Below are 13,013 nucleotides of genomic sequence, written 5' to 3'. Positions count from 1 at the left end.
GAGTACATTATAACCAGAGACTGTCAGCCCGGGGGCTGTGGGCTGAGCACTGGACTAAGCGCTTGGACGAGTGCATTATGACCAGAGACTGTCAGCCCAGTGGCTGTGGTCTGAGCACTGGACTAAACGCTTGGGAGAGTACCTTATAACCAGAGAATGCCAGCCCGGTTACTTTGTGCTGAAAACTGTACTAAGCGCTTGGGAGAGTGCGTAGTAACCATAGACTGTCAGCCTGGTTACTGTGGGCTGAGCACTGTGCTAAACGCTTGGGAGGGTGGTTACTGTGGGCTGAGCACTGTACTAAACGCTTGGGAGAGTACCTTATAACCAGACACTGTCAGCCAGGTTACTGTGGGCTGAGCACTGTACTAAACGCTTGGGAGAGTACCTTATAACCAGACACTGTCAGCCAGGTTACTGTGGGCTGAGCACCGTACTAAACGCTTGGGAGAGTACCTTATAACCAGAAAATGTCAGCCCAGTTACTTTGTGCTGAAAACTGTGCTAAGCGCTGGGGAAAGTACGTTGTAACCATAGACTGTCAGCTCAGTTACTGTGGGTGCAGCACTGTACTAAGCACTTGGAAGAGTATCTTATGACTAGAGACTGTCAGCCCAGTTGCTGTGGGCTGAGCACTGTACTAAACGCTTGGGAGAGTACCCTATAACCATAGACTGTCAGCCCGGTTGCTGTGGGCTGAGCACTGTACTAAGCGCTTGGGAGAGTACATTATAACAATAGACAGTAAGGCGGGGATTGTCTCTATTACTTTATTATAATAATAATTATAGTATTTGTTAAGCACTTACTACGTGCCAGGCACTGTTCTAAGCGCTGGGGTAGATACCATATAATCAGCTTGTCCCACAGTCCTAATCCCCATTTTACAGATGAGATAACTGAGGCACAGAAAAGTGAAGTGACTTGCCCAAGGCCACACATCAGCAAGAGGCAGAGCCAGGGTTAGAACCCATGTCTTCTGGCTCCCAAGCCGGTGCTCTTGCCATTAGGCAATTCTGCTTCTCTGAACTTTCCAAGGACTTAGTATGGTGCTCTGCACACAGTAAACACTCAGTAAATACTATTGAATGAAGGAAGTCAGGCTGAAGAGACAGGTTCCCCGCCCGCAACGAGCTTACAGTCTAAAGGGGGAGACAGATAGGTCCCCTCCAGAGGAACCCCAACGCTTGGGAAAGACTAAGTCCATTCATTGTTTATCTGGAAAGAAAAAAGCCGGGGAGGAGGAACAGAATCAATTCCCAGCCACCACGGATCTGGGAGGGTTTGAAATCGGTCACTGTAGCAACGCCTGTGCAATTCTGTAGGGCACCTTGAAGCTCCGGCAGGCTTCCCTAGAGCTTTGGGGAGGGGAAGAAACAGTACCGGTTTTAATTGGATGTTTACAGAATATGATGCACTGGGCTAAACACTTAGGAAAGAATAACAAGCCAAAGGCCTAATACCTCATATTTATTAATCACTTGCTCAGTGCTAAAGTCCACACTAAATTCTGGGGTCAATACTGCGGCTGAAAAGCAGCGTGAACTAGGGGATAGAGCACGGGGCCTGGGAGTCAGAAGGACCTGGGTTCTAATTCTGGCTCTGCCATTTGCTGGGTGACCTTGGGCAAGTCACTTCACTTCCTCTGTGCCTCAGTTATTTCATCTGTTAAATGGGGATTAAAACTGTGAGCTCCATGTGAGACAGGGACTGTGTCTAACTGGATTAGCTTGTTTTTTACCTCAGGGTGCCCTGCCCATAGTAAGCGCTTAACAAATATCACAATCATTATTATCATTATTATTATTATTAAAACAATCAGAGATCAGACATAGTCCTTGTCCCACATGGGGCTCACGGACTACGAAGTTGAGGGGCACAGAAATTAAGTGACTTGCTCAGGGTCACATGTGAGCCCGTTGTTGAGCAGGGATTGTCTCTATCTGTTGCCGAATTATAGGTTCCAAGGGCTCAGTACAGTGCTCTGCCCATAATAAGTGTCAATAAATATGATTGAATGAATAAAGCAAGTGGAATTGCTGGCATGAGGATCCAGGACTCCTAATTTCCAGGTCGGGGCTTTTCCCGGCAGGCCACGCTGCTTCTTCTTCCCTGCCTATAGGCAATTCCCAATCTAACCGAGGGAAAGAAGTGGAAGGGAGGCAGGGGAAGGGGTGTGACTGGATATGTGTGACTGACCCCATTCATTTTACTCTCCCAAAATTCGGAGCAACAGTGACAAACCCTGAAGAAAGTGAAACCTGAAAATGTACCCCAGAAGTGTGGAGAAAGCCCAGTCGCAGGGCTGTTCGCCTGCCCCCGCGGATCAAGATTCTCAACTTGTGTTAGGATTGAGACCAGACCCTGCTGCATTTTATTCAGCAAGAAACTGTGAGAGACACAACAATAAACGTGTGAAGCAATACAATGGAGAACATGCTGTGGCCAGGTATAACGGGGTCTGTGTCTGTTTTTAGGTCTGTTACCAACACTTTTCTACTCCTTGGCTTCTGCTCTTTGGCTTGTGTGTAATGAGAGAGCCTTACAAGGTAATATGGGTACAATGCTTTGGGGTTATTTGATGCTTGAAAATAAGTGCTCTATGAGTAAAAATGGTTTCCTCTCCAATCTAAACATTCAAAATTCACTTTTTAGGTTATTTTATTTTTTTAATTTTCAGGGGATGGGCTGGGCAGTCAGTTTGACAATACAATATTTTTTTATTAAATGAGGAATAAACTTGTCTCTGTTATTGCAAAAAAGAAAAACCCTGCAAAATCAGGAGTCTAAATATCCTCCCTTTCCTTCATCTTCCCTATCATTATCCCTTTTCTCCCCTCATCTTCTCTATCTCTCTCCCTCCCGTGTTTCTCTCCCACCATGTTCTCCCCACTCCTCTCTAACTCTCTCTTCTCTCCCCCCTCCCCTCTTGCCTTTGACGACCCTGTCTGTAACTCTTTAATCACGAGATATATTTTTTCATCCACAAAGGCTGAATTCCCAACTTGATGTGGTGGAATCTAACTGCCCAACTCCTCAAAAAATTAATATGTATACATTGTCTAAAATAATAGTTTTTTGTATAGTGTTAAAGAATAGCCAAGAGGCTATTCTGGAGAAAGCTTTTCTCACTATATATGTGATTTGAATTGTTACATTTTGAAGAGAGTTAAGACAGTTAAATTGAACTATTTACTCCTCAAACCAATTTACTTACTGTACCTCATTCTCATCTCTTTTGCTGTTGACCTTTAGCTCATGTCTGGAACTCTCTGCCTCTTCTCAGACTACTGCTCTTCCCAGCTTCCTCACCCTTCTGAAATCCCCTCTCTTCCAAGAGGTCTTCCTTGATTAATCTTTCATTTCTGCCCTTTATTTCCTACCGTACTACTAGTTCAGCACTTCCACATCACCTGAGCGCCTGGGTTCTCAGCACCCTGAATCTTGGATCGCTTATGAATATATATTTTAAACTCTGTCACTTCCCCCGACCAGTAATTTAATGTCTACCTCCCCTACTGGATTTAATAAAAATAATAATAATAGCAGTAATTATATTTGCTAACTGCTTACTATGTGCCAAGCACTGTTCTAAGCGCTGGGGGTAGATAGAAGGTAATCTGGCTGTCCCACATGGGGCTCCCAGCCTTAATTCCCATTTACAGATGAGGTAACTGAGCCACAGAGAAGTTCAGTGACTTGCCCAAAGTCACACAGCTGACAAGTAACAAAGCAGAGATTAGAACCCACAACCTCTGACTCTGTCAGGCCTGTGCTCTTTCCACTAAACCTTCTTGCCGGCAGGGGTTGTGTCTACTTCTCTACTGTACTCTCCCAGTGTTTAGTACAGTGCTCTACACAGAGCAAGAGCTCAGTAAATACTGTGATTGATTGACACACAAATCAGAAGATGTTGGAGACATTGTTTGTGGTTTTTGTTTTTTGTTTTTTTAAACAATAAGAATAATAATAATAATAATGTTGGTATTTGTAAGTGCTTACTATGTGCAGAGCACTGTTCTAAGCGCTGGAGAAGATACAGGGTAATCAGGTTGTCCCACGGGAGGCTTACAGTTAATCCCCATTTTACAGAGAAGTTAAGGGACTTGCCCACGGTCACACAGCTGACAAGTGGTAGAGCTGAGATTCAAACCCATGACCTCTGACTCCCAAGCCCAGGCTCTTTCCACTGAGCTACGCTGCACTTGTTAAGTGCTTGCTATGTGCCAGGAACTGTACTAAGCACCAGGATACGTACAAGATAACCAGGTTGGACCCAGTCCCTGTCCCACAGTTGTTTGGAGTAATTTATAGGTGTTTGTGTTGGTTGGGGGGAGGGGGAGGAGAGAGGCTTAGTAATTTTAAGAACTTTCATTCTATTCGATTCCATAATTCTAACAACACTGATGATGATGGTAAGGTAATTCCATTTTATGTAGGGCTATCGGACGATCGGTTCCTGTTCCTCGGGTGGACTGGAGGCTCTCTGAGGGGATGCGCCACACTCGACCAGAGAAATTGTCAACTGGGAAGACCCACACCAGTGGAGGGGCAAGGTGAGAACTAGAAGGGAAAGAATGCATAGGAGAGAACTCTATCGTAACCTAGTGAAAAATCTCTTGGCAGTCAAAAGACTTGGGTTCTAAATCTGGCTCTGCCACTTGTCTACTCGAAGCAGCGTGGCTCAGTGGAAAAATCCTGGGCTTGGGAGTCAGAGGTCATGGGTTCGAATCCTGGCTCTGCCACTTGCCAGCTGTGTGACTTTGGGCAAGTCACTTCACTTCTCTGGGCCTCAGTTACCTCATCTGTAAAAGGGGGATTAACTGTGAGCCTCACGTGGGACAACCTGATGACCCTGTATCTCCCCCAGCGCTTAGAACAGTGCTCGGCACATAGTAAGCGCTTAACAAATACCAACATTATTATTACTCTGTGACCATGGTCAAGTCAATAAATCAACCAATCAGTGGTATTTATTGAGTCCTTACTATGTGCAGAGCACTGGACTAAGCATTTGGGAAAGTACAATACAACAAAATTAGAGAAGAAATGTAACAGTGGAAAGAGCATGGGCTTGGGAGTCTGAGACATGGGTTCTAATCCTGGCTCCACCACTTGTCTGCTGTGTGACCTGGGGCACGACACTTAACTTCTCTGGGCCTCAGTTACCTCACCTGTAAAATGGGAATTAAGACTGTGAGCCTCACATGGGACAACCCGATTACCTTGTATTTATCCCAGCGCTTAGAACAGTGCTTGGCACATAGTAAGCACTTAAATACCGAAATTATTAGTATTATTATTAATTAGCAGACACATCCTCTGCCCATAGTGAGTTTATGGTCTAGAGGGGAAGACAGACATTAATATGAATAAATAAGTAATATATACTATATAACTTAAAGATATGTACCTAAGTGCTGTAGGGTTGGGGTGAGGAGAATATCAAGTGTCCAAAGGTCACAGATTGAAGTGCATAGATGACGCAGAAGGGAGTATAATACGGTTGAATGAATGAATGAGTGAGAGCAAGCCTGGGAAAAGAGGGCTTAATCGGGGAAGGCCTCTTGGAGGAGATGTGACCTCAGTAATGCTTTGAAAGTGGAGAGCGTAGTAGTGTGGTATATTTGGAGAAGGAGGGAGTTCCAGGATAGAGGGAGAACTGGGAAAGGGTCGACGATGAGATAGACGAGATTGGGGCACAGTGAGTAAACTGGTGCTAGAGGAGCAGAGTGCGTGGGCTGGGTTGTAGTAGATTAGTGAGGTGAGGTAGGGTGGGGCAGACCAATTGAGTGCTTTAAATCAAGTCATTTCACTCCTCGGTGCATCAGTCCCCTCATCTATTCACCCTCCTCCTTAGACTCTGAGCCTTGCGTGGGCCAGAGACTGTGTCCTACCTGATTAGATTGTACTTCAAAGCCCTACTGCAAGCTCACCTCCTCCAGGAGGCCTTCCCAGACTGAGCCCTCCCTTTCCCTCCGCCCCTCCTCCCCTCCCCATTGCCCCTACTCCTTCCCTCTGCTCCACCCCCTTCCCCTCTCCACGGCACTTGTATATATTTGTATATATTATTTATTACTCTATTTTATTAATGATGTGTATATATCTATGATTCTATTTAACTAGTTTGATGGCATTGATTCCTGTCTACTTGTTTTGCTGTCTCTCTCCCCCTTTTAGCCTGTGAGCTCGTTGTTGGGCAGGGATTGTCTCTATCTGTTGCCCAATTGTCCATTCCAAGTGCTTAGTCCAGTGCTCTGCACACAATAAGCGCTCAATAAATGCAATTGAATGAATGAATGAATGCTTAAAACAGTGCTTGGTACATGGTAAGCACGTAATGCCACAGTCGTCACCGATGTGGGGTATCTAAAGTCTCTGAAGCATCTTTACCTTCAGTCCCCTTCCAGACCCTCCCTCCATTTCCCGTCTGAGCAAAGCAGAGAAGGGCCAGCAATGAGTTGGGGGGGGGGGGTCACTGAATGCTTAGCTAAAGCTCCCCCAGGGGCCGGGGAAGCCGCAAGGGAAGGGTGGTGGCTAGCGGAGGTTGAGGAGGGGCCACTTAAGCTGGTGGAAGCAGAGGACCCTGTAAATACCATCCGGTTGGCCTTGATGATTTCTGCACTGCAGAAGGAGGACAGGAGAAGCAGGTTTCAGTAACGGTGGCACATAAAGAGAAGTAGTGTGGTCTAATGGATACCCGGGAATCAGAAGGATCTGGGTTTTAGTCCTGACTCCACTACGTGTCTCCTGTGTGACCTTGGGCAAGTCACTCAACTCCTCCATGCCTCAGTTCCCTCATCTGTAAAATGAGGATTAAGACCATGAGCCCCATGGGAGACGGGGACCGTGTCCAACCTGAATAGCTCGCATCTACCCTGGCGTTTAGTACAGAGCCTGGCACGTAGCTCTTAACAAATACTGCGACCGTTATTATTATTATCGTTAAAAAGAATGTTACACATCAGAAGTTTTTCAACGGTCTCCAAGTGGATCATCAAGGTACCGAAGGCAGTTTTATGCCAGACAGTCTGGCTCTCAGTTGGGGTGTCCACTGTTCCTTCAATCAAGCAATCAATGGTGTTTATTGAGGACTTTCTATGTGCGGAGCACTGTACTGAGCGCTTGGGAGAGTACAAGACAACAGAGTTAGTCAATCGAATTTATTGACGGTTTACCGTGTGCAGGGCACTGTATTAAGCACTTGGGAAAGTACAATATAACAATAAACAGATACGTTTCCTCCCCACAACGAGCTTACAGTCTAGAGGACACTATAACTACGAGAGCAGATGTTTTAATAATGTTGGTATTTGTTAAGCGCTTACTATGTGCAGAGCACTGTTCTAAGCGCTGGGGTAGACACAGGGGAATCAGGTTGTCCCACGTGGGGCTCACAGTCTTAATCCCCATTTTACAGATGAGGGAACTGAGGCACAGAGAAGTGAAGTGACTTGCCCACAATCACACAGCTGACAAGTGGCAGAGCCAGGGTTCGAACCCATGACCTCTGACTCCAAAGCCCGTGCTCTTTCCACTGAGCCAATAAGACTGTAAGCCTGTCAAACGGCAGGGACTGTCTCTATCTTGTTCATCCCAAGCGCTTAGTACAGTGCTCTGCACATAGTAAGCGCTCAATAAATACTATTGAATGAATGAATGAATAATGTTGGCATCTGTTAAGCGCTTACTATGTGCACTGTTCTAAGCTCTGGGGTAGATACAGGGTAAACAGGTTGTCCCACGTGGAACTCACAGTCTTCATCCCCATTTTACAGATGAGGGAACTGAGGCACCGAGAAGTGTAGTGACTTGCCCAAAGTCACGCAGCTGACAGGTGGCGGGGCAGGGATGAGGACCCATGACCTCCGACTCCTAAGCCCGGGCTCTTTCTACTGAGCTACGCTGCTTTACTTTTCAGGGGCCAGCCTCCCTCCACTGCAGGTGCTCCCGCCAAATTCTGCAGCTCGGATGCTGCGGCAGACTGCACATGGAGCTGGGAGGAGAGGCTAGGATTCTGAGCAAGTGGAGAACTCGGGGCCCGCTGCATCTCCCCAGCAAAGCTCTGTAGGATAGTGCAGAATCTGCGTCCTTCCACCAGATGGAACCATTGACATGGCATCATGACAGGTGTCAGGCAGAACATGTATGACTTCCTGTGTATCCCCTTTTCCTGGACCCACGCATTCTCTCGTTCGGTAGTATTTATTAAACGCCTACTGTATGCAGAGCACTATCCTAAGAGCTTACCTCTAAGGTGCCAGCATCCCATGGAATTACTTGATTTTAAAACCAGGCCCACAGATTGTACCCACAAAGGCGTTGCTAGGAGGCTGTTGCAGACCACAAAGGCCAGCAGTGAGTGCTCCTCTGGTTGCTACTTAACCAGGTCGAATTCAGAAATGCCTGAGATTTTTCCAGGGATCTTACAAGACCTATGCTTGGCGTGGAGCCATATGAGTCTGAGGGAATGCCCTCTCTGCCCCTAGGGATAAGACTCAGGACAAGGACAGAGGCCTATCTTACAAGGGAGACAGACTTAGCACTATAATGTAATAATTGCCAACTCTTGAGTAAGCTTTACTTTTCTTTACATCAGTTAAATGTACGCATACAACCACATACACGCACATATACGTGCGCGGAAACGTAACAAAAGGAAATGGAATTCTTTTGTTTCCTGCTCAAAAAACCTAAATCCTCCCTACCTCCTTCCAGAGGCGTTTAAAGCCGAGAACTCCCACAAACTTCAAAGGGCATGCCACATTCAGCTCAACTCTGTGGGATACGTACGCAGAAAAGTGGACTTTTCCTCTCCAAAAGCTAGTTCCTACAAGTTTGGCTCCGGTGTGGGCCAATCACCGGGTAGTCTATTAAGCGGATCATACTGAAGCAAATTCTTGGATTTTCTTTGATGCTTTGAAATGAAAGAAAGACTTTCTCCTCTTCCTGAGTGCCTTGCCCTTATAGGTCAAAAATGTTACATTTGTGATGGATCTGGAAACCCAGCTCACTTGTCATTTTCCTAGTGCTTCAAACTAGTTTTTTTGTTTAAAAACCTGAAGTTTGACATTTTTGATGCCTTATTTTCAGATCTGGGTTAATGGATCTGGTGGTAGGTGTCATTCAGATCTTAAGATCAAATCATTTGCTCATACTAGAAATCTCAATAAGACTCTATTGTGCTGCTGGCTTGGGAATGAGAAATAGCCTCCTTCGCATAGGCTTTCTTACCACTACTCACATGGAGGAAAGTTTATTCATCCACATGGGAGAAAGAGCCATGAAAAATCCTGCTAAAAACTAACCAAATTCTCAACGATGTGGCATTACCATGTTGTGAAAAGGACCTCTAGACTGCAAGCTCGTTGTGGGCAGGGAATGTGGTTGCTTATTATTATATTGGACTCTCCCAAGCACTTAGTACAGTATTCTGCACAGTAATTACTCAATAAATGATTGAATGAATGAATGAATGAATAACTTGAATGTGCTTTGAATTGTTCTCCTTTTCGATAATGGGGCTAAATGAGAGGGTGTGATCAACACATGAAAATCTTTCCCATTCCTTTTCTCCTGAGTCACAACTCCCTCTCCTCAACTTCCCCTACTTCCCCATTTTTCTGCTTCCCCACTTCCTCTGCTCATCCACTGGTATACACCTGGCTTCCTTCTTTTTAGGTGAGGGAGGCAGTAGGCCTAGTGGAAAGAGCAAGGAACCGGGGGTCGGGAGACGGCAATTTTGCCACTTGCCTGCTATGGGAACTCAAAGTCGCATAAACTCTCTTTGCCTCACGTTCCTCATCTTTAAAATGGATTAAAAACCTGCTCTTCACTCTTTCTTAGATTCTGAGCTCTGTGTGGGACAGGGCCTGGGCTCAATCTCATTATCATCACGAGTAGCAGGGTGGTTCAGTGGAAAGAGCCCCGGCTTTGGAGTCAGAGGTCGTGGGTTCTAATCCCGGCTCCGCCACTTATCAGCTGTGTGACTTTGGGCAAGTCACTTGACTTCTCGGTGCCTCAGTTCCCTCATCTGTAAAATGGGGATTAAGACTGTGAGCCTCACGTAGGGCAACCTGATTACCCTGTATCTTCCCCAGCGCTTAGAACAGTGCTCCGCACATAGTAAGCGCTTAACAAATTAACAAAAAACTATCGTGATTTTGTTGTCTTGTTTTTGTCCGTCTGTCTCCCCTGATTATTCATTCATTCATTCATTCAATAGTATTTATTGAGAGTTTATTATGTGCAGAGCACTGTACTAAGCACTTGGAATGTACAGATCGGTAACAGATAGAGACAGCCCCTGCCCTTTGACGGGCTTACAGTCTAATCGGGGGAGACAGACAAGAAAGATAGCAATAAATAGAATCAAGGATTAGGCTGTAAACCCATCACTGGGCAGGGATTGTCTCTATCTGTTGCCGAATTGTACATTCCAAGCACTTAGTACAGTGGTCTGCACATAAGTGCTCAATAAATACTATTGAAGGAATGAATGAATGAACAAATACCAGTAGTATTATTATTATCTTGTATCTACCTCAGCGCTTAGCCCAGGGCTTGGCCAGTAGAAAACATTCAACAAGTGCCATTATTATTGCTATTAGTATTAGTCCCAGCAAAATGGGAAATAGGATTTGAGATCTTTTACTACCCAAGGTCAAATCCTGGCAGGGCAATGACAACGGCAGAGAAGGCAGTTGCTGGTGTCTTCATTCCCCTGCCTCAGGAACCCTATCCGGCGATCTCAACCAACATCTCAGGATCAGGCCTCTAAGATTGCAAATGTACTGATATTGTATCCAAAATAGTCTAGGGACTTTACATTGCTCGAAAGTTTTTCCGTTCTACTTTTTCCGGTCTACTTTATCCAGTCGATTTAGTCTACTCATTTTAAGACAGGGAAACAGAGTGGTGTACTGGCTAAATTAGCACGAGCCTGGGAGCCACAGGACCTGGGTTCTAATCCCGGTTCAGTCACTTGCCTGCTGTGTGACCTGTGAGGCTCTGTGCCTCAGTTTTCTCAGCTGTAAAATGGGGATTCGATACGTGTTCTCCCTCCTACTTGATCTTGAGCCCCACATGGGACAGGGATTGTCTCCCCGCTGATTGACTTGAATCTATTCCAGAGCTTATAACAGTACATGACACATAGTAAGTACTTAATAATAATAATGTTGGTATTTGTTAAGCGCTTACTATGTGCCGAGCACTGTTCTAAGCGCTGGGGTAGACACAGGGGAATCAGGTTGCCCCACGTGGGGCTCACAGTCTTAATCCTCATTTTACAGATGAGGTAACTGAGGCACCGAGAAGCTAAGTGACTTGCCCAAAGTCACACAGCTGACAAGTGGCCGAGCCGGGGTTCGAACCCATGACCTCTGACTCCAAAGCCCGTGCTCTTTCCACTGAGCCACGCCGCTGTAGGCCAACTTAACAAATATGGTTTTGAAAAAAGACACTCATTTTAAAACTTGGAAAAATATAAATTATTATTAGATACACCTTGAAAACCAACTTTATGTTTTCTAGTTTAAAATTAAAATGAATGTGAGGTACCATTATGCAGAATAGGTGTTACTCAAAATGTTCCAAACAAGAGTATGTTTTGAATAATATTGAAGCACTTACAAAGTAGAAAATATACGGGAGGTCTATAATGCATAGGTTGTGGTTTTGAAGTACCTTATGTTTGGAAGAGAAACTCTTTACCATAGGCTTTAAAGCATTCAATCACCTTTCCCCCTCCTCTCTTGCCTCCCTGGTTTCCTAGTTTAGTGGAAATTCCCTAGGACTAGGAGTCAGAAAACCTTGGTTTAGTTTAGCTTAGTCTGCTACTGGCCTATTGCAAGACCTTGGGTAAATCACTTAGCCTCTCTGGGTCCCAATTTCTTCATCTGTAAAATGGGGATGATAGATTGGGAGCCCTGTGTGGAATGGGGATTGTGGGACATGATAATCTTAGAACCTCAGCACTTAAGTGCTTAATGGATGCCAAAATAATAGTAATTTTAATAATTTTTAAATGGGAGTTGTAAACACTAGAGAGAGAATACCAACATCATTGATTTAGATATATCTCTGACTCATGGAGGATGGGGATGAGGGTTGCGGGGGGCTCCCATTTTTACCAAGTAAAGAAATAAAGTCCTATTATAGCAAAAATAACAGTTTAGGTTTTTGATTTTTTGATTTTTTTGAGGGGACAAGCCTGGGTTTCCACAGTTTCTCACCACTCCAGTTCTTCATAGCCTGCTCACTGCTCCCTAAAATTTCAAACACTGAGATGAACACCTGTTCACCCTCTACTCCTACAGGGGGTAGATCTATACCCCCACAATTTCAAATGAGTAGTTGGGGCCACCTATGGGCTCTCTGTGACCCCCGAGCCTTGATGGTATTTATTAAGTGCTTTCTACAAGCCAAGTACTGTACTGAGTGCTGGGTTAGATACAAGATAATCGGGTCAAATACGATCCCTGTCCCACATGAGGCTCACAGTGTGAATCTCCATTTTACGGGTGAGGGGACTGAGACACAGAAAAGTTAAGTGACTTTCCAAGGTCACAGAGCAAACAAGGGGCAGAGCCAGAATTAGAATCCAGGTCCTTCTGACTCGTATGGCCGGGTTAGATTCTGGCCACAGAAACCCCATCTAGGCTTCCTTCCCATCTTGTGGGAGCAGGGATCCCCTTTCACATCCCTGGTTGGGAGAACAGAAACTGCCCCAGCAACCAGGTCATAATCCATTCATTCAATCATATTTATTGTGTTTACTGTGTGCAGAGCACTGTACTAAGCGCTTAGGAGAATACAGTATAACAGAGGTGGTAGACACATGCCCTGCCCACAATGAGCTTACAGTCCACTGTAGAACTATTAATTAGTAAAACTAATATCTAGTGTAAAAAAGTGCCTGCTATCATGGCATTTAAAGTCAAATGGAAAATTCTAGAGCTTACAGTCTAGAGGACTAAAATGTGTTATTTTTTTTCTTCAATTCATTCGTT

Source organism: Ornithorhynchus anatinus, chromosome 1, assembly GCF_004115215.2.
Source record: "Ornithorhynchus anatinus isolate Pmale09 chromosome 1, mOrnAna1.pri.v4, whole genome shotgun sequence".
Lineage (NCBI taxonomy): Eukaryota > Metazoa > Chordata > Mammalia > Monotremata > Ornithorhynchidae > Ornithorhynchus > Ornithorhynchus anatinus.
Note: the sequence above shows the minus strand (reverse complement) of the source record.